The 21,222-nt window shown below is 51.0% G+C and overlaps 1 pseudogene; it reads right to left on the bottom strand.

The window, feature by feature from the left end:
* LOC118936903 overlaps nt 1-21,222 on the bottom strand; it is a 66,202-nt pseudogene that overhangs the window by 645 nt on the left and 44,335 nt on the right.

The following is a 21,222-nucleotide window of genomic DNA, read 5'->3' on the forward strand; positions in this document are numbered from 1 at the left end:
AAGGGTTGATTGGGGCCTAAGGAAGGGGTTGGTTTCAGACTGGTTTAAGGGTTGATTGGGGCCTAGGGAAGGGGTTGGTTTCAGACTGGTTTAAGGATTTGTTGGGGCCTAAGGAAGGGGTTGGTTTCAGACTGGTTTAAGGGTTGATTGGGGCCTAAGGAAGGGGTTGGTTTTAGGGTTGATTGGGGCCTAGGGAAGGGGTTGGTTTCAGACTGGTTTAAGGGTTGATTGGGGCCTAAGGAAGGGGTTAACCAGAAGTGGGTTGATTGGGACCTAGGGAAGGGGTTGGTTTCAGACTGGTTTAAGGGTTGATTGGGGCCTAAGGAAGGGGTTAACCAGAAGTGGGTTGATTGGGGCCTAGGGAAGGGGTTGGTTCAGACTGGTTTAAGGGTTGATTGGGGCCTAAGGAAGGGGTTGGTTTCAGACTGGTTTAAGGGTTGATTGGGGCCTAGGGAAGTGGTTGGTTTCAGACTGGTTTAAGGGTTGATTGGGGCCTAAGGAAGGGGTTGGTTTTAGGGTTGATTGGGGCCTAGGGAAGGGGTTGGTTTCAGACTGGTTTAAGGGTTGATTGGGGCCTAAGGAAGGGGTCAACCAGAAGTGGGTTGATTGGGACCTAGGGAAGGGGTTGGTTTCAGACTGGTTTAAGGGTTGATTGGGGCCTAAGGAAGGGGTTGGTTTCAGACTGGTTTAAGGGTTGATTGGGGCCTAGGGAAGTGGTTGGTTTCAGACTGGTTTAAGGGTTGATTGGGGCCTAAGGAAGGGGTTGGTTTCAGACTGGTTTAAGGGTTGCTTGGGGCCTAGGGAAGGGGTTGGTTTCAGACTGGTTTAAGGGTTGATTGGGGCCTAAGGAAGGGGTTGGTTTCAGACTGGTTTAAGGATTTGTTGGGGCCTAAGGAAGGGGTTGGTTTCAGACTGGGTTAAGGGTTGATTGGGGCCTAAGGAAGGGGTTGGTTTTAGGGTTGATTGGGGCCTAGGGAAGGGGTTGGTTTCAGACTGGTTTAAGGGTTGATTGGGGCCTAAGGAAGGGGTTGGTTTCAGACTGGTTTAAGGGTTGATTGGGGCCTAGGGAAGTGGTTGGTTTCAGACTGGTTTAAGGGTTGGTTGGGGCCTAAGGAAGGGGTTGGTTTCAGACTGGTTTAAGGGTTGATTGGGGCCTAGGGAAGGGGTTGGTTTCAGACTGGTTTAAGGATTTGTTGGGGCCTAAGGAAGGGGTTGGTTTTAGGGTTGATTGGGGCCTAGGGAAGGGGTTGGTTTCAGACTGGTTTAAGGGTTGATTGGGGCCTAAGGAAGGGGTCAACCAGAAGTGGGTTGATTGGGACCTAGGGAAGGGGTTAGTTTCAGACTGGTTTAAGGGTTGAATGGGGCCTAAGGAAGGGGTTAACCAGAAGTGGGTTGATTGGGGCCTAGGGAAGGGGTTGGTTCGGACTGGTTTAAGGGTTGATTGGGGCCTAAGGAAGGGGTTGGTTTCAGACTGGTTTAAGGGTTGATTGGGGCCTAAGGAAGGGGTTGGTTTTAGGGTTGATTGGGGCCTAGGGAAGGGGTTGGTTTCAGACTGGTTTAAGGGTTGATTGGGGCCTAAGGAAGGGGTTAACCAGAAGTGGGTTGATTGGGACCTAGGGAAGGGGTTGGTTTCAGACTGGTTTAAGGGTTGATTGGGGCCTAAGGAAGGGGTTAACCAGAAGTGGGTTGATTGGGGCCTAGGGAAGGGGTTGGTTCAGACTGGTTTAAGGGTTGATTGGGGCCTAAGGAAGGGGTTGGTTTCAGACTGGTTTAAGGGTTGATTGGGGCCTACGGAAGTGGTTGGTTTCAGACTGGTTTAAGGGTTGGTTGGGGCCTAAGGAAGGGGTTGGTTTCAGACTGGTTTAAGGGTTGATTGGGGCCTAGGGAAGGGGTTGGTTTCAGACTGGTTTAAGGATTTGTTGGGGCCTAAGGAAGGGGTTGGTTTTAGGGTTGATTGGGGCCTAGGGAAGGGGTTGGTTTCAGACTGGTTTAAGGGTTGATTGGGGCCTAAGGAAGGGGTCAACCAGAAGTGGGTTGATTGGGACCTAGGGAAGGGGTTGGTTTCAGACTGGTTTAAGGGTTGATTGGGGCCTAAGGAAGGGGTTGGTTTCAGACTGGTTTAAGGGTTGATTGGGGCCTAGGGAAGTGGTTGGTTTCAGACTGGTTTAAGGGTTGATTGGGGCCTAAGGAAGGGGTTGGTTTCAGACTGGTTTAAGGTTTGCTTGGGGCCTAGGGAAGGGGTTGGTTTCAGACTGGTTTAAGGGTTGATTGGGGCCTAAGGAAGGGGTTGGTTTTAGGGTTGATTGGGGCCTAGGGAAGGGGTTGGTTTCAGACTGGTTTAAGGGTTGATTGGGGCATAAGGAAGGGGTTAACCAGAAGTGGTTTCATTGGGACCTAGGGAAGGGGTTGGTTTCAGACTGGTTTAAGGGTTGAATGGGGCCTAAGGAAGGGGTTAACCAGAAGTGGGTTGATTGGGGCCTAGGGAAGGGGTTGGTTCGGACTGGTTTAAGGGTTGATTGGGGCCTAAGGAAGGGGTTGGTTTCAGACTGGTTTAAGGGTTGATTGGGGCCTAAGGAAGGGGTTAACCAGAAGTGGGTTGATTGGGGCCTAGGGAAGGGGTTGGTTCAGACTGGTTTAAGGGTTGATTGGGGCCTAAGGAAGGGGTTGGTTTCAGACTGGTTTAAGGGTTGATTGGGGCATAAGGAAGGGGTTAACCAGAAGTGGTTTCATTGGGACCTAGGGAAGGGGTTGGTTTCAGACTGGTTTAAGGGTTGAATGGGGCCTAAGGAAGGGGTTAACCAGAAGTGGGTTGATTGGGGCCTAGGGAAGGGGTTGGTTCGGACTGGTTTAAGGGTTGATTGGGGCCTAAGGAAGGGGTTGGTTTCAGACTGGTTTAAGGGTTGATTGGGGCCTAAGGAAGGGGTTAACCAGAAGTGGGTTGATTGGGGCCTAGGGAAGGGGTTGGTTCAGACTGGTTTAAGGGTTGATTGGGGCCTAAGGAAGGGGTTGGTTTCAGACTGGTTTAAGGGTTGATTGGGGCCTACGGAAGTGGTTGGTTTCAGACTGGTTTAAGGGTTGGTTGGGGCCTAAGGAAGGGGTTGGTTTCAGACTGGTTTAAGGGTTGATTGGGGCCTAGGGAAGGGGTTGGTTTCAGACTGGTTTAAGGATTTGTTGGGGCCTAAGGAAGGGGTTGGTTTTAGGGTTGATTGGGGACTAGGGAAGGGGTTGGTTTCAGACTGGTTTAAGGGTTGATTGGGTTCTAAGGAAGGGGTCAACCAGAAGTGGGTTGATTGGGACCTAGGGAAGGGGTTGGTTTCAGACTGGTTTAAGGGTTGATTGGGGCCTAAGGAAGGGGTTGGTTTCAGACTGGTTTAAGGGTTGATTGGGGCCTAAGGAAGGGGTTGGTTTCAGACTGGTTTAAGTGTTGAATGGGGCCTAAGGAAGGGGTTAACCAGAAGTGGGTTGATTGGGGCCTAGGGAAGGGGTTGGTTCGGACTGGTTTAAGGGTTGATTGGGGCCTAAGGAAGGGGTTGGTTTCAGACTGGTTTAAGGGTTGATTGGGGCCTAAGGAAGGGGTTGGTTTCAGACTGGTTTAAGGGTTGATTGGGGCCTAGGGAAGGGGTTGGTTTCAGACTGGTTTAAGGATTTGTTGGGGCCTAAGGAAGGGGTTGGTTTCAGACTGGTTTAAGGGTTGATTGGGGCCTAAGGAAGGGGTTGGTTTTAGGGTTGATTGGGGCCTAGGGAAGGGGTTGGTTTCAGACTGGTTTAAGGGTTGATTGGGGCCTAAGGAAGGGGTTAACCAGAAGTGGGTTGATTTGGACCTAGGGAAGGGGTTGGTTTCAGACTGGTTTAAGGGTTGATTGGGGCCTAAGGAAGGGGTTAACCAGAAGTGGGTTGATTGGGACCTAGGGAAGGGGTTGGTTTCAGACTGGTTTAAGGGTTGATTGGGGCCTAAGGAAGGGGTTAACCAGAAGTGGGTTGATTGGGGCCTAGGGAAGGGGTTGGTTCAGACTGGTTTAAGGGTTGATTGGGGCCTAAGGAAGGGGTTGGTTTCAGACTGGTTTAAGGGTTGATTGGGGCCTAGGGAAGTGGTTGGTTTCAGACCGGTTTAAGGGTTGGTTGGGGCCTAAGGAAGGGGTTGGTTTCAGACTGGTTTAAGGGTTGATTGGGGCCTAAGGAAGGGGTTGGTTTCAGACTGGTTTAAGGGTTGATTGGGGCCTAGGGAAGTGGTTGGTTTCAGACCGGTTTAAGGGTTGGTTGGGGCCTAAGGAAGGGGTTGGTTTCAGACTGGTTTAAGGGTTGATTGGGGCCTAAGGAAGGGGTTAACCAGAAGTGGGTTGATTGGGGCCTAGGGAAGGGGTTGGTTCAGACTGGTTTAAGGGTTGATTGGGGCCTAAGGAAGGGGTTGGTTTCAGACTGGTTTAAGGGTTGATTGGGGCATAAGGAAGGGGTTAACCAGAAGTGGTTTCATTGGGACCTAGGGAAGGGGTTGGTTTCAGACTGGTTTAAGGGTTGAATGGGGCCTAAGGAAGGGGTTAACCAGAAGTGGGTTGATTGGGGCCTAGGGAAGGGGTTGGTTCGGACTGGTTTAAGGGTTGATTGGGGCCTAAGGAAGGGGTTGGTTTCAGACTGGTTTAAGGGTTGATTGGGGCCTAAGGAAGGGGTTAACCAGAAGTGGGTTGATTGGGGCCTAGGGAAGGGGTTGGTTCAGACTGGTTTAAGGGTTGATTGGGGCCTAAGGAAGGGGTTGGTTTCAGACTGGTTTAAGGGTTGATTGGGGCCTACGGAAGTGGTTGGTTTCAGACTGGTTTAAGGGTTGGTTGGGGCCTAAGGAAGGGGTTGGTTTCAGACTGGTTTAAGGGTTGATTGGGGCCTAGGGAAGGGGTTGGTTTCAGACTGGTTTAAGGATTTGTTGGGGCCTAAGGAAGGGGTTGGTTTTAGGGTTGATTGGGGACTAGGGAAGGGGTTGGTTTCAGACTGGTTTAAGGGTTGATTGGGTTCTAAGGAAGGGGTCAACCAGAAGTGGGTTGATTGGGACCTAGGGAAGGGGTTGGTTTCAGACTGGTTTAAGGGTTGATTGGGGCCTAAGGAAGGGGTTGGTTTCAGACTGGTTTAAGGGTTGATTGGGGCCTAGGGAAGTGGTTGGTTTCAGACTGGTTTAAGGGTTGATTGGGGCCTAAGGAAGGGGTTGGTTTCAGACTGGTTTAAGTGTTGCTTGGGGCCTAGGGAAGGGGTTGGTTTCAGACTGGTTTAAGGGTTGATTGGGGCCTAAGGAAGGGGTTGGTTTTAGGGTTGATTGGGGCCTAGGGAAGGGGTTGGTTTCAGACTGGTTTAAGGGTTGATTGGGGCATAAGGAAGGGGTTAACCAGAAGTGGTTTCATTGGGACCTAGGGAAGGGGTTGGTTTCAGACTGGTTTAAGGGTTGAATGGGGCCTAAGGAAGGGGTTAACCAGAAGTGGGTTGATTGGGGCCTAGGGAAGGGGTTGGTTCGGACTGGTTTAAGGGTTGATTGGGGCCTAAGGAAGGGGTTGGTTTCAGACTGGTTTAAGGGTTGATTGGGGCCTAAGGAAGGGGTTGGTTTCAGACTGGTTTAAGGGTTGATTGGGGCCTAGGGAAGGGGTTGGTTTCAGACTGGTTTAAGGATTTGTTGGGGCCTAAGGAAGGGGTTGGTTTCAGACTGGTTTAAGGGTTGATTGGGGCCTAAGGAAGGGGTTGGTTTTAGGGTTGATTGGGGCCTAGGGAAGGGGTTGGTTTCAGACTTGTTTAAGGGTTGATTGGGGCCTAAGGAAGGGGTTAACCAGAAGTGGGTTGATTTGGACCTAGGGAAGGGGTTGGTTTCAGACTGGTTTAAGGGTTGATTGGGGCCTAAGGAAGGGGTTAACCAGAAGTGGGTTGATTGGGACCTAGGGAAGGGGTTGGTTTCAGACTGGTTTAAGGGTTGATTGGGGCCTAAGGAAGGGGTTAACCAGAAGTGGGTTGATTGGGGCCTAGGGAAGGGGTTGGTTCAGACTGGTTTAAGGGTTGATTGGGGCCTAAGGAAGGGGTTGGTTTCAGACTGGTTTAAGGGTTGATTGGGGCCTAGGGAAGTGGTTGGTTTCAGACCGGTTTAAGGGTTGGTTGGGGCCTAAGGAAGGGGTTGGTTTCAGACTGGTTTAAGGGTTGATTGGGGCCTAGGGAAGGGGTTGGTTTCAGACTGGTTTAAGGAAGGGGTTGGTTTCAGACTGGTTTAAGGGTTGATTGGGGCCTAAGGAAGGGGTTGGTTTTAGGGTTGATTGGGGCCTAGGGAAGGGGTTGGTTTCAGACTGGTTTAAGGGTTGATTGGGGCCTAAGGAAGGGGTTAACCAGAAGTGGGTTGATTGGGACCTAGGGAAGGGGTTGGTTTCAGACTGGTTTAAGGGTTGATTGGGGCCTAAGGAAGGGGTTGGTTTCAGACTGGTTTAAGGGTTGATTGGGGCCTAGGGAAGTGGTTGGTTTCACACTGGTTTAAGGGTTGATTGGGGCCTAAGGAAGGGGTTGGTTTCAGACTGGTTTAAGGGTTGCTTGGGGCCTAGGGAAGGGGTTGGTTTCAGACTGGTTTAAGGGTTGATTGGGGCCTAAGGAAGGGGTTGGTTTCAGACTGGTTTAAGGATTTGTTGGGGCCTAAGGAAGGGGTTGGTTTCAGACTGGTTTAAGGGTTGATTGGGGCCTAAGGAAGGGGTTGGTTTTAGGGTTGATTGGGGCCTAGGGAAGGGGTTGGTTTCAGACTGGTTTAAGGGTTGATTGGGGCCTAAGGAAGGGGTTAACCAGAAGTGGGTTGATTGGGGCCTAGGGAAGGGGTTGGTTCGGACTGGTTTAAGGGTTGATTGGGGCCTAAGGAAGGGGTTGGTTTCAGACTGGTTTAAGGAAGGGGTTGGTTTCAGACTGGTTTAAGGGTTGCTTGGGGCCTAGGGAAGGGGTTGGTTTCAGACTGGTTTAAGGGTTGATTGGGGCCTAAGGAAGGGGTTGGTTTTAGGGTTGATTGGGGCCTAGGGAAGGGGTTGGTTTCAGACTGGTTTAAGGGTTGATTGGGGCCTAAGGAAGGGGTTGGTTTCAGACTGGTTTAAGGGTTGATTGGGGCCTAGGGAAGGGGTTGGTTTCAGACTGGTTTAAGGATTTGTTGGGGCCTAAGGAAGGGGTTGGTTTCAGACTGGTTTAAGGGTTGATTGGGGCCTAAGGAAGGGGTTGGTTTTAGGGTTGATTGGGGCCTAGGGAAGGGGTTGGTTTCAGACTGGTTTAAGGGTTGATTGGGGCCTAAGGAAGGGGTTAACCAGAAGTGGGTTGATTTGGACCTAGGGAAGGGGTTGGTTTCAGACTGGTTTAAGGGTTGATTGGGGCCTAAGGAAGGGGTTAACCAGAAGTGGGTTGATTGGGACCTAGGGAAGGGGTTGGTTTCAGACTGGTTTAAGGGTTGATTGGGGCCTAAGGAAGGGGTTAACCAGAAGTGGGTTGATTGGGGCCTAGGGAAGGGGTTGGTTCAGACTGGTTTAAGGGTTGATTGGGGCCTAAGGAAGGGGTTGGTTTCAGACTGGTTTAAGGGTTGATTGGGGCCTAGGGAAGTGGTTGGTTTCAGACCGGTTTAAGGGTTGGTTGGGGCCTAAGGAAGGGGTTGGTTTCAGACTGGTTTAAGGGTTGATTGGGGCCTAGGGAAGGGGTTGGTTTCAGACTGGTTTAAGGATTTGTTGGGGCCTAAGGAAGGGGTTGGTTTTAGGGTTGATTGGGGCCTAGGGAAGGGGTTGGTTTCAGACTGGTTTAAGGGTTGATTGGGGCCTAAGGAAGGGGTTAACCAGAAGTGGGTTGATTGGGACCTAGGGAAGGGGTTGGTTTCAGACTGGTTTAAGGGTTGATTGGGGCCTAAGGAAGGGGTTGGTTTCAGACTGGTTTAAGGGTTGCTTGGGGCCTAGGGAAGGGGTTCGTTTCAGACTGGTTTAAGGGTTGATTGGGGCCTAAGGAAGGGGTTGGTTTCAGACTGGTTTAAGGGTTGATTGGGGCCTAGGGAAGTGGTTGGTTTCAGACTGGTTTAAGGGTTGATTGGGTTCTAAGGAAGGGGTTGGTTTCAGACTGGTTTAAGGGTTGATTGGGGCCTAAGGAAGGGGTTGGTTTCAGACTGGTTTAAGGGTTGATTGGGGCCTAAGGAAGGGGTTGGTTTTAGGGTTGATTGGGGCCTAGGGAAGGGGTTGGTTTCAGACTGGTTTAAGGGTTGATTGGGGCCTAATGAAGGGGTTAATCAGAAGTGGGTTGATTGGGACCTAGGGAAGGGGTTGGTTTCAGACTGGTTTAAGGGTTGATTGGGGCCTAAGGAAGGGGTTGGTTTCAGACTGGTTTAAGGGTTGATTGGGGCCTAGGGAAGTGGTTGGTTTCACACTGGTTTAAGGGTTGATTGGGGCCTAAGGAAGGGGTTGGTTTCAGACTGGTTTAAGGGTTGCTTGGGGCCTAGGGAAGGGGTTGGTTTCAGACTGGTTTAAGGGTTGATTGGGGCCTAAGGAAGGGGTTGGTTTCAGACTGGTTTAAGGATTTGTTGGGGCCTAAGGAAGGGGTTGGTTTCAGACTGGTTTAAGGGTTGATTGGGGCCTAAGGAAGGGGTTGGTTTTAGGGTTGATTGGGGCCTAGGGAAGGGGTTGGTTTCAGACTGGTTTAAGGGTTGATTGGGGCCTAAGGAAGGGGTTAACCAGAAGTGGGTTGATTGGGGCCTAGGGAAGGGGTTGGTTCGGACTGGTTTAAGGGTTGATTGGGGCCTAAGGAAGGGGTTGGTTTCAGACTGGTTTAAGGAAGGGGTTGGTTTCAGACTGGTTTAAGGGTTGCTTGGGGCCTAGGGAAGGGGTTGGTTTCAGACTGGTTTAAGGGTTGATTGGGGCCTAAGGAAGGGGTTGGTTTTAGGGTTGATTGGGGCCTAGGGAAGGGGTTGGTTTCAGACTGGTTTAAGGGTTGATTGGGGCCTAAGGAAGGGGTTAACCAGAAGTGGGTTGATTGGGACCTAGGGAAGGGGTTGGTTTCAGACTGGTTTAAGGGTTGATTGGGGCCTAAGGAAGGGGTTAACCAGAAGTGGGTTGATTGGGGCCTAGGGAAGGGGTTGGTTCGGACTGGTTTAAGGGTTGATTGGGGCCTAAGGAAGGGGTTGGTTTCAGACTGGTTTAAGGTTTGATTGGGGCCTAGGGAAGGGGTTGGTTTCAGACTGGTTTAAGGGTTGATTGGGGCCTAAGGAAGGGGTTGGTTTCAGACTGGTTTAAGGGTTGATTGGGGCCTAGGGAAGGGGTTGGTTTCAGACTGGTTTAAGGATTTGTTGGGGCCTAAGGAAGGGGTTGGTTTCAGACTGGTTTAAGGGTTGATTGGGGCCTAAGGAAGGGGTTGGTTTTAGGGTTGATTGGGGCCTAGGGAAGGGGTTGGTTTCAGACTGGTTTAAGGGTTGATTGGGGCCTAGGGAAGGGGTTGGTTTCAGACTGGTTTAAGGGTTGATTGGGGCCTAAGAAAGGGGTTGGTTTCAGACTGGTTTAAGGGTTGATTGGGGCCTAGGGAAGGGGTTGGTTTCAGACTGGTTTAAGGATTTGTTGGGGCCTAAGAAAGGGGTTGGTTTCAGACTGGTTTAAGGGTTGATTGGGGCCTAAGGAAGGGGTTGGTTTCAGACTGGTTTAAGGGTTGATTGGGGCCTAGGGAAGGGGTTGGTTTCAGACTGGTTTAAGGATTGATTGGGGCCTAAGAAAGGGGTTGGTTTCAGACTGGTTTAAGGGTTGATTGGGGCCTAGGGAAGGGGTTGGTTTCAGACTGGTTTAAGGGTTGATTGGGGCCTAAGGAAGGGGTTGGTTTTAGGGTTGATTGGGGCCTAGGGAAGGGGTTGGTTTCAGACTGGTTTAAGGGTTGATTGGGGCCTAAGGAAGGGGTTAACCAGAAGTGGGTTGATTGGGACCTAGGGAAGGGGTTGGTTTCAGACTGGTTTAAGGGTTGATTGGGGCCTAAGGAAGGGGTTAACCAGAAGTGGGTTGATTGGGGCCTAGGGAAGGGGTTGGTTCGGACTGGTTTAAGGGTTGATTGGGGCCTAAGGAAGGGGTTGGTTTCAGACTGGTTTAAGGTTTGATTGGGGCCTAGGGAAGGGGTTGGTTTCAGACTGGTTTAAGGGTTGATTGGGGCCTAAGGAAGGGGTTGGTTTCAGACTGGTTTAAGGGTTGATTGGGGCCTAGGGAAGGGGTTGGTTTCAGACTGGTTTAAGGATTTGTTGGGGCCTAAGGAAGGGGTTGGTTTCAGACTGGTTTAAGGGTTGATTGGGGCCTAAGGAAGGGGTTGGTTTTAGGGTTGATTGGGGCCTAGGGAAGGGGTTGGTTTCAGACTGGTTTAAGGGTTGATTGGGGCCTAGGGAAGGGGTTGGTTTCAGACTGGTTTAAGGGTTGATTGGGGCCTAAGAAAGGGGTTGGTTTCAGACTGGTTTAAGGGTTGATTGGGGTCTAGAGAAGGGGTTGGTTTCAGACTGGTTTAAGGATTTGTTGGGGCCTAAGAAAGGGGTTGGTTTCAGACTGGTTTAAGGGTTGATTGGGGCCTAAGGAAGGGGTTGGTTTCAGACTGGTTTAAGGGTTGATTGGGGCCTAGGGAAGGGGTTGGTTTCAGACTGGTTTAAGGGTTGATTGGGGCCTAAGAAAGGGGTTGGTTTCAGACTGGTTTAAGGGTTGATTGGGGCCTAGGGAAGGGGTTGGTTTCAGACTGGTTTAAGGATTTGTTGGGGCCTAAGGAAGGGGTTGGTTTCAGGCTGGTTTAAGGGTTGATTGGGGCCTAAGGAAGGGGTTGGTTTTAGGGTTGATTGGGGCCTAGGGAAGGGGTTGGTTTCAGACTGGTTTAAGGGTTGATTGGGGCCTAGGGAAGGGGTTGGTTTCAGACTGGTTTAAGGGTTGATTGGGGCCTAAGGAAGGGGTTAACCAGAAGTGGGTTGATTGGGACCTAGGGAAGGGGTTGGTTTCAGACTGGTTTAAGGGTTGATTGGGGCCTAAGGAAGGGGTTGGTTTCAGACTGGTTTAAGGGTTGATTGGGGCCTAGGGAAGTGGTTGGTTTCAGACTGGTTTAAGGGTTGATTGGGGCCTAAGGAAGGGGTTGGTTTCAGACTGGTTTAAGGGTTGCTTGGGGCCTAAGGAAGGGGTTGGTTTCAGACTGGTTTAAGGATTTGTTGGGGCCTAAGGAAGGGGTTGGTTTTAGGGTTGATTGGGGCCTAGGGAAGGGGTTGGTTTCAGACTGGTTTAAGGGTTGATTGGGGCCTAAGGAAGGGGTTGGTTTCAGACTGGTTTAAGGGTTGATTGGGGCCTAGGGAAGTGGTTGGTTTCAGACTGGTTTAAGGGTTGATTGGGGCCTAAGGAAGGGGTTGGTTTCAGACTGGTTTAAGGGTTGCTTGGGGCCTAGGGAAGGGGTTGGTTTCAGACTGGTTTAAGGGTTGATTGGGGCCTAAGGAAGGGGTTGGTTTCAGACTGGTTTAAGGGTTGATTGGGGCCTAAGGAAGGGGTTGGTTTTAGGGTTGATTGGGGCCTAGGGAAGGGGTTGGTTTCAGACTGGTTTAAGGGTTGATTGGGGCCTAAGGAAGGGGTTAACCAGAAGTGGGTTGATTTGGACCTAGGGAAGGGGTTGGTTTCAGACTGGTTTAAAGGTTGATTGGGGCCTAAGGAAGGGGTTAACCAGAAGTGGGTTGATTGGGGCCTAGGGAAGGGGTTGGTTCAGACTGGTTTAAGGGTTGATTGGGGCCTAAGGAAGGGTTTGGTTTCAGACGGGTTTAAGGGTTGATTGGGGCCTAGGGAAGCGGTTGGTTTCAGACCGGTTTAAGGGTTTTTTGGGGCCTAAGGAAGGGGTTGGTTTCAGACTGGTTTAAGGGTTGATTGGGGCCTAGGGAAGGGGTTGGTTTCAGACTGGTTTAAGGATTGATTGGGGCCTAAGGAAGGGGTTAACCAGAAGTGGGTTGATTGGGACCTAGGGAAGGGGTTGGTTTCAGACTGGTTTAAGGGTTGATTGGGGCCTAAGGAAGGGGTTGGTTTCAGACTGGTTTAAGGGTTGCTTGGGGCCTAGGGAAGGGGTTGGTTTCAGACTGGTTTAAGGGTTGATTGGGGCCTAAGGAAGGGGTTGGTTTCAGACTGGTTTAAGGGTTGATTGGGGCCTAAGGAAGGGGTTGGTTTTAGGGTTGATTGGGGCCTAGGGAAGGGGTTGGTTTCAGACTGGTTTAAGGGTTGATTGGGGCCTAAGGAAGGGGTTAACCAGAAGTGGGTTGATTGGGACCTAGGGAAGGGGTTGGTTTCAGACTGGTTTAAGGGTTGATTGGGGCCTAAGGAAGGGGTTAACCAGAAGTGGGTTGATTGGGGCCTAGGGAAGGGGTTGGTTCAGACTGGTTTAAGGATTTGTTGGGCCTAAGGAAGGGGTTGGTTTCAGACTGGTTTAAGGGTTGATTGGGGCCTAAGGAAGGGGTTGGTTTTAGGGTTGATTGGGGCCTAGGGAAGGGGTTTGTTTCAGACTGGTTTAAGGGTTGATTGGGGCCTAAGGAAGGGTTTAACCAGAAGTGGGTTGATTGGGACCTAGGGAAGGGGTTGGTTTCAGACTGGTTTAAGGGTTGATTGGGGCCTAAGGAAGGGGTTAACCAGAAGTGGGTTGATTGGGGCCTAGGGAAGGGGTTGGTTCAGACTGGTTTAAGGGTTGATTGGGGCCTAAGGAAGGGGTTGGTTTCAGACTGGTTTAAGGGTTGATTGGGGCCTAGGGAAGTGGTTGGTTTCAGACCGGTTTAAGGGTTGGTTGGGGCCTAAGGAAGGGGTTGGTTTCAGACTGGTTTAAGGGTTGATTGGGGCCTAGGGAAGGGGTTGGTTTCAGACTGGTTTAAGGATTTGTTGGGGCCTAAGGAAGGGGTTGGTTTTAGGGTTGATTGGGGCCTAGGGAAGGGGTTGGTTTCAGACTGGTTTAAGGGTTGATTAGGGCCTAAGGAAGGGGTTAACCAGAAGTGGGTTGATTGGGACCTAGGGAAGGGGTTGGTTTCAGACTGGTTTAAGGGTTGATTGGGGCCTAAGGAAGGGGTTGGTTTCAGACTGGTTTAAGGGTTGCTTGGGGCCTAGGGAAGGGGTTGGTTTCAGACTGGTTTAAGGGTTGATTGGGGCCTAAGGGTTGATTGGGGCCTAAGGAAGGGGTTGGTTTCAGACTGGTTTAAGGGTTGGTTGGGGCCTAAGGAAGGGGTTGGTTTCAGACTGGTTTAAGGATTTGTTGGGGCCTAAGGAAGGGGTTGGTTTCAGACTGGTTTAAGGGTTGATTGGGGCCTAAGGAAGGGGTTGGTTTTAGGGTTGATTGGGGCCTAGGGAAGGGGTTGGTTTCAGACTGGTTTAAGGGTTGATTGGGGCCTAAGGAAGGGGTTAACCAGAAGTGGGTTGATTGGGACCTAGGGAAGGGGTTGGTTTCAGACTGGTTTAAGGGTTGATTGGGGCCTAAGGAAGGGGTTAACCAGAAGTGGGTTGATTTGGGCCTAGGGAAGGGGTTGGTTCAGACTGGTTTAAGGGTTGATTGGGGCCTAAGGAAGGGGTTGGTTTCAGACTGGTTTAAGGGTTGCATGGGGCCTAGGGAAGGGGTTGGTTTCAGACTGGTTTAAGGGTTGATTGGGGCCTAAGGAAGGGGTTGGTTTTAGGGTTGATTGGGGCCTAGGGAAGGGGTTGGTTTCAGACTGGTTTAAGGGTTGATTGGGGCCTAAGGAAGGGGTTAACCAGAAGTGGGTTGATTGGGACCTAGGGAAGGGGTTGGTTTCAGACTGGTTTAAGGGTTGATTGGGGCCTAAGGAAGGGGTTGGTTTCAGACTGGTTTAAGGGTTGATTGGGGCCTAGGGAAGTGGTTGGTTTCACACTGGTTTAAGGGTTGATTGGGGCCTAAGGAAGGGGTTGGTTTCAGACTGGTTTAAGGGTTGCTTGGGGCCTAGGGAAGGGGTTGGTTTCAGACTCGTTTAAGGGTTGATTGGGGCCTAAGGAAGGGGTTGGTTTCAGACTGGTTTAAGGATTTGTTGGGGCCTAAGGAAGGGGTTGGTTTCAGACTGGTTTAAGGGTTGATTGGGGCCTAAGGAAGGGGTTGGTTTTAGGGTTGATTGGGGCCTAGGGAAGGGGTTGGTTTCAGACTGGTTTAAGGGTTGATTGGGGCCTAGGGAAGGGGTTCGTTTCAGACTGGTTTAAGGGTTGATTGGGGCCTAGGGAAGTGGTTGGTTTCAGACTGGTTTAAGGGTTGATTGGGGCCTAAGGGTTGATTGGGGCCTAAGGAAGGGGTTGGTTTCAGACTGGTTTAAGGGTTGGTTGGGGCCTAAGGAAGGGGTTGGTTTCAGACTGGTTTAAGGATTTGTTGTGGCCTAAGGAAGGGGTTGGTTTCAGACTGGTTTAAGGGTTGATTGGGGCCTAAGGAAGGGGTTGGTTTTAGGGTTGATTGGGGCCTAGGGAAGGGGTTGGTTTCAGACTGGTTTAAGGGTTGATTGGGGCCTAAGGAAGGGGTTAACCAGAAGTGGGTTGATTGGGACCTAGGGAAGGGGTTGGTTTCAGACTGGTTTAAGGGTTGATTGGGGCCTAAGGAAGGGGTTAACCAGTAGTGGGTTGATTTGGGCCTAGGGAAGGGGTTGGTTCAGACTGGTTTAAGGGTTGATTGGGGCCTAAGGAAGGGGTTGGTTTCAGACTGGTTTAAGGGTTGCATGGGGCCTAGGGAAGGGGTTGGTTTCAGACTGGTTTAAGGGTTGATTGGGGCCTAAGGAAGGGGTTGGTTTTAGGGTTGATTGGGGCCTAGGGAAGGGGTTGGTTTCAGACTGGTTTAAGGGTTGATTGGGGCCTAAGGAAGGGGTTAACCAGAAGTGGGTTGATTGGGACCTAGGGAAGGGGTTGGTTTCAGACTGGTTTAAGGGTTGATTGGGGCCTAAGGAAGGGGTTGGTTTCAGACTGGTTTAAGGGTTGATTGGGGCCTAGGGAAGTGGTTGGTTTCACACTGGTTTAAGGGTTGATTGGGGCCTAAGGAAGGGGTTGGTTTCAGACTGGTTTAAGGGTTGCTTGGGGCCTAGGGAAGGGGTTGGTTTCAGACTCGTTTAAGGGTTGATTGGGGCCTAAGGAAGGGGTTGGTTTCAGACTGGTTTAAGGATTTGTTGGGGCCTAAGGAAGGGGTTGGTTTCAGACTGGTTTAAGGGTTGATTGGGGCCTAAGGAAGGGGTTGGTTTTAGGGTTGATTGGGGCCTAGGGAAGGGGTTGGTTTCAGACTGGTTTAAGGGTTGATTGGGGCCTAAGGAAGGGGTTAACCAGAAGTGGTTTGATTGGGACCTAGGGAAGGGGTTGGTTTCAGACTGGTTTAAGGGTTGATTGGGGCCTAAGGAAGGGGTTAACCAGAAGTGGGTTGATTGGGGCCTAGGGAAGGGGTTGGTTCGGACTGGTTTAAGGGTTGATTGGGGCCTAAGTAAGGGGTTGGTTTCAGACTGGTTTAAGGTTTGATTGGGGCCTAGGGAAGGGGTTGGTTTCAGACTGGTTTAAGGGTTGATTGGGGCCTAAGGAAGGGGTTGGTTTCAGACTGGTTTAAGGGTTGATTGGGGCCTAAGGAAGGGGTTGGTTTTAGGGTTGATTGGGGCCTAGGGAAGGGGTTGGTTTCAGACTGATTTAAGGGTTGATTGGGGCCTAAGGAAGGGGTTAACCAGAAGTGGGTTGATTGGGACCTAGGGAAGGGGTTGGATTCAGACTGGTTTAAGGGTTGATTGGGGCCTAAGGAAGGGGTTGGTTTCAGACTGGTTTAAGGGTTGATTGGGGCCTAGGGAAGTGGTTGGTTTCAGACTGGTTTAAGGGTTGATTGGGGCCTAAGGAAGGGGTTGGTTTCAGACTGGTTTAAGGGTTGCTTGGGGCCTAGGGAAGGGGTTGGTTTCAGACTGGTTTAAGGGTTGATTGGGGCCTAAGGAAGGGGTTGGTTTCAGACTGGTTTAAGGATTTGTTGGGGCCTAAGGAAGGGGTTGGTTTCAGACTGGTTCAAGGGTTGATTGGGGCCTAAGGAAGGGGTTGGTTTTAGGGTTGATTGGGGCCTAGGGAAGGGGTTGGTTTCAGACTGGTTTAAGGGTTGATTGGGGCCTAAGGAAGGGGTTGGTTTCAGACTGGTTTAAGGGTTGCTTGGGGCCTAGGGAAGGGGTTGGTTTCAGACTGGTTTAAGGGTTGATTGGGGCCTAAGGAAGGGGTTGGTTTCAGACTGGTTTAAGAATTTGTTGGGGCCTAAGGAAGGGGTTGGTTTCAGACTGGTTTAAGGGTTGATTGGGGCCTAAGGAAGGGGTTGGTTTTAGGGTTGATTGGGGCCTAGGGAAGGGGTTGGTTTCAGACTGGTTTAAGGGTTGATTGGGGCCTAAGGAAGGGGTTAACCAGAAGTGGTTTGATTGGGACCTAGGGAAGGGGTTGGTTTCAGACTGGTTTAAGGGTTGATTGGGGCCTAAGGAAGGGGTTGGTTTCAGACTGGTTTAAGGGTTGATTGGGCCTAGGGAAGGGGTTGGTTTCAGACTGGTTTAAGGATTTCTTGGGGCCTAAGGAAGGGGTTGGTTTAAGACTGGTTTAAGCGATGATTGGGCCTAAGGAAGGGGTTGGTTTTAGGGTTGATTGGGGCCTAGGGAAGGGGTTGGTTTCAGACTGGTTTAAGGGTTGATTGGGGCCTAAGGAAGGGGTTAACCAGAAGTGGGTTGATTGGGACCTAGGGAAGGGGTTGGTTTCAGACTGGTTTAAGGATTGATTGGGGCCTAAGGAAGGGGTTAACCAGAAGTGGGTTGATTGGGGCCTAGGGAAGGGGTTGGTTCAGACTGGTTTAATGGTTGATTGGGGCCTAAGGAAGGGGTTGGTTTCAGACTGGTTTAAGGGTTGCTTGGGGCCTAGGGAAGGGGTTGGTTTCAGACTGGTTTAAGGATTTCTTGGGGCCTAAGGAAGGGGTTGGTTTAAGACTGGTTTAAGCGATGATTGGGCCTAAGGAAGGGGTTGGTTTTAGGGTTGATTGGGGCCTAGGGAAGGGGTTGGTTTCAGACTGGTTTAAGGGTTGATTGGGGCCTAAGGAAGGGGTTAACCAGAAGTGGGTTGATTGGGACCTAGGGAAGGGGTTGGTTTCAGACTGGTTTAAGGATTGATTGGGGCCTAAGGAAGGGGTTAACCAGAAGTGGGTTGATTGGGGCCTAGGGAAGGGGTTGGTTCAGACTGGTTTAATGGTTGATTGGGGCCTAAGGAAGGGGTTGGTTTCAGACTGGTTTAAGGGTTGCTTGGGGCCTAGGGAAGGGGTTGGTTTCAGACTGGTTTAAGGGTTGATTGGTGCCTAAGGAAGGGGTTGGTTTCAGACTGGTTTAAGGGTTGGTTGGGGCCTAAGGAAGGGGTTGGTTTCAGACTGGTTTAAGGATTTGTTGGGGCCTAAGGAAGGGGTTGGTTTCAGACTGGTTTAAGGGTTGATTGGGGCCTAAGGAAGGTGTTGGTTTTAGGGTTGATTGGGGCCTAGGGAAGGGTTTGGTTTCAGACTGGTTTAAGGGTTGATAGGGGCCTAAGGAAGGGGTTAACCAGAAGTGGTTTGATTGGGACCTAGGGAAGGGGTTGGTTTCAGACTGGTTTAAGGGTTGATTGGGGCCTAAGGAAGGGGTTGGTTTCAGACTGGTTTAAGGGTTGATTGGGGCCTAAGGAAGGGGTTGGTTTCAGACTGGTTTAAGGATTTGTTGGGGCCTAAGTAAGGGGTTGGTTTCAGACTGGTTTAAGGGTTGATTGGGGCCTAAGGAAGGGGTTGGTTTTAGGGTTGATTGGGGCCTAGGGAAGGGGTTGGTTTCAGACTGGTTTAAGGGTTGATTGGGGCCTAAGGAAGGGGTTAACCAGAAGTGGTTTGATTGGGACCTAGGGAAGGGGTTGGTTTCAGACTGGTTTAAGGGTTGATTGGGGCCTAAGGAAGAGGTTAACCAGAAGTGGGTTGATTTGGGCCTAGGGAAGGGGTTGGTTCAGACTGGTTTAAGGGTTGATTGGGGCCTAAGGAAGGGGTTGGTTTCAGACTGGTTTAAGGGTTGCATGGGGCCTAGGGAAGGGGTTGGTTTCAGACTGGTTTAAGGGTTGATTGGGGCCTAAGGAAGGTGTTGGTTTTAGGGTTGATTGGGGCCTAGGGAAGGGGTTGGTTTCAGACTGGTTTAAGGGTTGATTGGGGCCTAAGGAACGGGTTAACCAGAAGTGGGTTGATTGGGACCTAGGGAAGGGGTTGGTTTCAGACTGGTTTAAGGGTTGATTGGGGCCTAAGGAAGGGGTTGGTTTCAGACTGGTTTAAGGGTTGATTGGGGCCTAGGGAAGTGGTTGGTTTCACACTGGTTTAAGGGTTGATTGGGGCCTAAGGAAGGGGTTGGTTTCAGACTGGTTTAAGGGTTGCTTGGGGCCTAGGGAAGTGGTTGGTTTCAGACTCGTTTAAGGGTTGATTGGGGCCTAAGGAAGGGGTTGGTTTCAGACTGGTTTAAGGATTTGTTGGGGCCTAAGGAAGGGGTTGGTTTCAGACTGGTTTAAGGGTTGATTGGGGCCTAAGGAAGGGGTTGGTTTTAGGGTTGATTGGGGCCTAGGGAAGGGGTTGGTTTCAGACTGGTTTAAGGGTTGATTGGGGCCTAAGGAAGGGGTCAACCAGAAGTGGGTTGATTGGGACCTAGGGAAGGGGTTGGTTTCAGACTGGTTTAAGGGTTGATTGGGGCCTAAGGAAGGGGTTGGTTTCAGACTGGTTTAAGGGTTGATTGGGGCATAGGGAAGTGGTTGGTTTCAGACTGGTTTAAGGGTTGATTGGGGCCTAAGGAAGGGGTTGGTTTCAGACTGGTTTAAGGGTTGCTTGGGGCCTAGGGAAGGGGTTGGTTTCAGACTGGTTTAAGGGTTGATTGGGGCCTAAGGAAGGGGTTGGTTTTAGGGTTGATTGGGGCCTAGGGAAGGGGTTGGTTTCAGACTGGTTTAAGGGTTGATTGGGGCCTAAGGAAGGGGTTAACCAGAAGTGGTTTCATTGGGACCTAGGGAAGGGGTTGGTTTCAGACTGGTTTAAGGGTTGAATGGGGCCTAAGGAAGGGGTTAACCAGAAGTGGGTTGATTGGGGCCTAGGGAAGGGGTTGGTTCGGACTGGTTTAAGGGTTGATTGGGGCCTAAGGAAGGGGTTGGTTTCAGACTGGTTTAAGGGTTGATTGGGGCCTAAGGAAGGGGTTGGTTTTAGGGTTGATTGGGGCCTAGGGAAGGGGTTGGTTTCAGACTGGTTTAAGGGTTGATTGGGGCCTAAGGAAGGGGTTAACCAGAAGTGGGTTGATTGGGACCTAGGGAAGGGGTTGGTTTCAGACTGGTTTAAGGGTTGATTGGGGCCTAAGGAAGGGGTTAACCAGAAGTGGGTTGATTGGGGCCTAGGGAAGGGGTTGGTTCAGACTGGTTTAAGGGTTGATTGGGGCCTAAGGAAGGGGTTGGTTTCAGACTGGTTTAAGGGTTGATTGGGGCCTAGGGAAGTGGTTGGTTTCAGACTGGTTTAAGGGTTGGTTGGGGCCTAAGGAAGGGGTTGGTTTCAGACTGGTTTAAGGGTTGATTGGGGCCTAGGGAAGGGGTTGGTTTCAGACTGGTTTAAGGATTTGTTGGGGCCTAAGGAAGGGGTTGGTTTTAGGGTTGATTGGGGCCTAGGGAAGGGGTTGGTTTCAGACTGGTTTAAGGGTTGATTGGGGCCTAAGGAAGGGGTTGGTTTCAGACTGGTTTAAGGGTTGCTTGGGGCCTAGGGAAGGGGTTGGTTTCAGACTGGTTTAAGGGTTGATTGGGGCCTAAGGAAGGGGTTGGTTTCAGACTGGTTTAAGGGTTGATTGGGGCCTAAGGAAGGGGTTGGTTTTAGGGTTGATTGGGGCTTAGGGAAGGGGTTGGTTTCAGACTGGTTTAAGGGTTGATTGGGGCCTAAGGAAGGGGTTGGTTTTAGGGTTGATTGGGGCTTAGGGAAGGGGTTGGTTTCAGACTGGTTTAAGGGTTGATTGGGGCCTAAGGAAGGGGTTAACCAGAAGTGGTTTCATTGGGACCTAGGGAAGGGGTTGGTTTCAGACTGGTTTAAGGGTTGAATGGGGCCTAAGGAAGGGGTTAACCAGAAGTGGGTTGATTGGGGCCTAGGGAAGGGGTTGGTTCGGACTGGTTTAAGGGTTGATTGGGGCCTAAGGAAGGGGTTGGTTTCAGACTGGTTTAAGGGTTGATTGGGGCCTAAGGAAGGGGTTGGTTTTAGGGTTGATTGGGGCCTAGGGAAGGGGTTGGTTTCAGACTGGTTTAAGGGTTGATTGGGGCCTAAGGAAGGGGTTAACCAGAAGTGGGTTGATTGGGACCTAGGGAAGGGGTTGGTTTCAGACTGGTTTAAGGGTTGATTGGGGCCTAAGGAAGGGGTTAACCAGAAGTGGGTTGATTGGGGCCTAGGGAAGGGGTTGGTTCAGACTGGTTTAAGGGTTGATTGGGGCCTAAGGAAGGGGTTGGTTTCAGACTGGTTTAAGGGTTGATTGGGGCCTAGGGAAGTGGTTGGTTTCAGACTGGTTTAAGGGTTGGTTGGGGCCTAAGGAAGGGGTTGGTTTCAGACTGGTTTAAGGGTTGATTGGGGCCTAGGGAAGGGGTTGGTTTCAGACTGGTTTAAGGATTTGTTGGGGCCTAAGGAAGGGGTTGGTTTTAGGGTTGATTGGGGCCTAGGGAAGGGGTTGGTTTCAGACTGGTTTAAGGGTTGATTGGGGCCTAAGGAAGGGGTCAACCAGAAGTGGGTTGATTGGGACCTAGGGAAGGGGTTGGTTTCAGACTGGTTTAAGGGTTGAATGGGGCCTAAGGAAGGGGTTAACCAGAAGTGGGTTGATTGGGGCCTAGGGAAGGGGTTGGTTCGGACTGGTTTAAGGGTTGATTGGGGCCTAAGGAAGGGGTTGGTTTCAGACTGGTTTAAGGGTTGATTGGGGCCTAAGGAAGGGGTTGGTTTTAGGGTTGATTGGGGCCTAGGGAAGGGGTTGGTTTCAGACTGGTTTAAGGGTTGATTGGGGCCTAAGGAAGGGGTTAACCAGAAGTGGGTTGATTGGGACCTAGGGAAGGGGTTGGTTTCAGACTGGTTTAAGGGTTGATTGGGGCCTAAGGAAGGGGTTAACCAGAAGTGGGTTGATTGGGGCCTAGGGAAGGGGTTGGTTCAGACAGGTTTAAGGGTTGATTGGGGCCTAAGGAAGGGGTTGGTTTCAGACTGGTTTAAGGGTTGATTGGGGCCTACGGAAGTGGTTGGTTTCAGACTGGTTTAAGG

Source organism: Oncorhynchus mykiss, chromosome 10, assembly GCF_013265735.2.
Source record: "Oncorhynchus mykiss isolate Arlee chromosome 10, USDA_OmykA_1.1, whole genome shotgun sequence".
Taxonomy (NCBI): Eukaryota; Metazoa; Chordata; class Actinopteri; order Salmoniformes; family Salmonidae; genus Oncorhynchus; species Oncorhynchus mykiss.